Below are 3817 nucleotides of genomic sequence, written 5' to 3'. Positions count from 1 at the left end.
TTCGCTTTGAATGAAAATATTGGTCGTTGGGAGACGACTTGGTTCACTTTCATGTACTGCATTTAATATGTTTTAATTTGGTGGGGTACGGCCTCTATCAAATTTGGCGCCGCTGCCGGGGACCAATCGTTTCGTTCATAGTAAAATTTCCAGTGTGTTTGTGTTTTGTGTTTTGGTGTGTGTGTAGTTCAAGTGTGGTTGAGTTGGTATATGTTCATTGTGATGTTAATGTTGTGTTAAGTTCAGTGCCTGTTTCCATTCCTGTGTGTTTCTGTGTAGTGTAGTGAATAGTGTCGCGACGCGCATGAATAGTGTCATTTGTAGTAGTGAATAGTGTTTGAATAGTGTCCAAATCTGGCATTTAACTTCTGGATTTTTGTTTTGGTAGCTACAGAGCTTGTTTTGACTTGAAATTTTTTCCCCCACTTCTAAGACGTTGAACTTGATAGGAAAAATAGCTAGAGCAGTTGGTATGGTCTAAGTTAAGAGATTGAAAAAACTTTTGGACTGATTTTTAGTGAAACTTCAGAGGACCATAACTTTTGCTCTGGTTATCAGAATCACTATTATTTTATATGGATTTGGGGTAGAATTTGATTTCCTACCTTGTCGTAACCCGCTACTCGGGTTTGCAAACTCAGATTCTCCAGAAAATGCCATTTTCTACATTTTAGCAATGTTTTTTGTGATTTTTCTTCATTTTTTTTACTTTTGAAAAATTGTTAAAAATACTTGTGCTTTGAGTTTTGATCTGATTTTTTTTGTGCTTCTGTTTGACCACTCAAAGGAATATCCTACCAATTTTCAAGTCATTTGGAGGTCGTTTGAGTATACTTGTAGTTATACCCTTTGTTATGCCAATATCACCACAATTAATGTTTTTTGGTGCATGAGTAGGGGAAACCCAAGTGAATTACAACCATTTGACCCTGAGATTGATAGGACATTCCATAGAGGAAGTAGGCATCCTAGGAATCCATCTTTGCATGCTGAATATTCATTGACATTTCCTGATTCTTCTGATTTTCATCACATTCCTGACACTTCTCATTCTTTGCATTCTGAGCATACTATATATTTTGAGCATTTTCATACTGATAACATGGCTCAACCTCCTCCACCTCATGAGAGAACCATGAGTGAGCTCACTGCACCAGAGTTCACTTATGATAGTTTATGCATACAATACCCTGAGGAGGAGGTTCCATATGTGCTGAAAACTGGTTTGATACACTTGTTGCCAAAGTTTCATGGTCTTGCAGGTGAGGACCCGTGCAAACACTTGACGCAGTTTCATGTCGTCTGTCCCACCATGAAGCCTGTAGATGTACAAGAGGACCATGTATACTTGAAGGCTTTCCCTCATTCTTTGGAGGGTAATGCGAAAGACTGGCTGTACTACCTAGCACCCAGGTCCATCACAAGCTGGGATGACCTGAAGAGATTGTTCCTTGCCAAGTTCTTTCCTGCTTCAAGGACAACAGCCATACGAAAGGAGATTTCTGGCATCAAGCAGCAATCTGGGGAGACCCTTTATGAGTATTGGGAGAGGTTCAAGAATCTCTGTTCAAGCTGTCCACACCATCAGATTTCTGAACATCTCCTCCTGCAGTATTTTTATGAAGGCTTGCACCACATGGATCGAAATATGATTGATGTCGCAAGTGGTGGTGCCCTTGGTAACATAATCCCAGCTGCAGCCAGACAACTGATAGAGAACATGGCTTCAAATTCTCAACAATTTGGCACAAGGAGTGATGCCATAGTTGTTAGAGGTGTTCATGATGTAGGAGCAGCCGAGTACACAAAGAAGTTGGAAAGTAAGATTGATGCTCTTACTACACTGGTCAATCAACTTACTTCCAATCAGAGAGCTCCAACTGCAAGAGTTTGTGGCCTTTGTACATCTGTTGATCATTTTACAGACTCTTGCCTAGCATTGCAACAACAGGCTTCTTCTTCTACACCAGTGGATACCCCTCAGTTCTTGAAGGAGCTATGCACGCACAAGAGGAGGCTAAAGGGAAACGAAAAGATCAGCATGGGCAGAAACGTGTCAGCATTGATAGGTAAATCTGTTCCTCAGATTCTTGAGAAGTGCAAGGACCCAGGTACATTTTGTGTACCTTGCATCATAGGTAACAATAAATTTGAAAATGCAATGCTTGATCTTGGTGCTTCAATAAATGTTATGCCTCTATCTATTTTTAAATCTCTTTCTCTTGGACCCCTGCAACCTACGGGTGTGGTGATTCAGTTGGCAAATAGAAGTGTTGCCCACCCCGCAGGTTTGGTTGATGATGTTTTGGTTCGTGTCGGTGAATTGATTTTCCCAGCTGATTTTTACATTCTTGACATGGAAGAGGGATTTTCACATGGTTCTGCACCAATCATTTTAGGCAGACCATTTTTGAAAACTGCATGAACCAAAATTGATGTCCATGCAGGTACTTTGTCCATGGAGTTTGATGATATTGTTGTGCGATTCAACATTCTGGATGCCATGAAACATCCTTCTGAGGATCATTTTGTTTTTGACGTGGATATTATTGATGATGCTGTTGATGGATTGATTTCTGATTTCCACTCTTTGCATACATTAAAACATTCATCCGTGTCTGAGTTATCTGAATTTGCATGCATTGATGTTCTTGATTCTAATTCTGATTCTGATTCTGATGATGCTGAATATCATGTCGATAATATTGAATCTAATGAGTTTGACTCTCTGGATGTTGTACCTATTCACTTTGATGTTATACAATCAGGTTGCACTAACCATGTTGCAGGAAGTACACATGCATCTGATTGTTATGCTTAGGTACAAGCTGTGGAACCTATTTCTCCCTCCCTTCTGGTTCTTGATATTCAGCCAGCGTCCAGTACTCAAGAGTTAAAACCACTGCCAGACAACCTCAAGTATGTCTACTTAGAGGAGGAGGACAAACTGCCTGTCATCATTTCCACCTCCCTCACTGCTGAACAAGAGCAGAGGTTGTTGCACGTTCTAAAAAAGCATAAGAAGGCAATTGGATGGACATTAGCTGACATCCCTGGTATTAGCCCATCAACATGCATGCACAGGATATTGTTGGAAGATGGAGCAAAGCCAGTGAGATAGCCACAGAGGCGACTCAACCCTGTCATCTCGGATGTTGTAAAGAAGGAGGTGACCAAGCTTCTACAAGCTGGGATCATCTACCCCATTTCTGACAGTCAGTGGGTTAGCCCCATCCATGTTGTTCCAAAGAAGACTGGCCTCACTGTAGTCAAGAACGAAAAAGAGGAGCTAATTCAAACAAGAGTGCAAAACAGTTGGAGGGTTTGCATTGACTACAGAAGGCTAAACCAAGAAACCAGAAAAGACCATTTCCCCCTACCTTTTATTGATCAGATGCTTGAGCGCTTGGCAGGTAAGTCCCACTATTGCTTTCTTGATGGGTTTCCTGGTTATTTTCAAATTCACATTGCACCTGAGGACCAAGAGAAAACCACATTCACCTGCCCCTTTGGCACTTTTGCCTATAGGAGGATGCCGTTTGGCCTATGCAATGCCCCTTGCACATTCCAACGGTGCATGCTTAGCATTTTTAGCGATTTTCTTGAAAAATGCATAGAGGTGTTTATGGACGACTTTACTGTATATTGGTCCTCATTTGATGCATATTTGGATAGTTTGGACAGAGTTTTAAATAGGTGCATCCAATCTAACCTTGTTCTCAATTTTGAGAAATGTCATTTCATGGTAGAACAAGGCATAGTATTGGGGCACATAATTTCAAAAAAGGGCATTGAAGTTGACCCTGCCAAGATCTCA

The 3817-nt window shown here is 41.0% G+C and overlaps 1 non-coding gene across 1 annotated transcript; it reads right to left on the bottom strand.

Annotated features, from left to right (window-relative positions):
• Positions 1–1482: 1482 nt before the first annotated feature.
• Positions 1483–1591, bottom strand: LOC114170915. The gene has a single exon (XR_003601269.1). It is a non-coding gene; the product is annotated as a small nucleolar RNA R71 (small nucleolar RNA).
• Positions 1592–3817: the final 2226 nt, after the last annotated feature.

Source organism: Vigna unguiculata, chromosome 11 (genome assembly GCF_004118075.2).
Source record: "Vigna unguiculata cultivar IT97K-499-35 chromosome 11, ASM411807v1, whole genome shotgun sequence".
NCBI lineage: Eukaryota > Viridiplantae > Streptophyta > Magnoliopsida > Fabales > Fabaceae > Vigna > Vigna unguiculata.
Note: the sequence above shows the minus strand (reverse complement) of the source record. Positions and strands in the feature narration are given on the sequence as shown.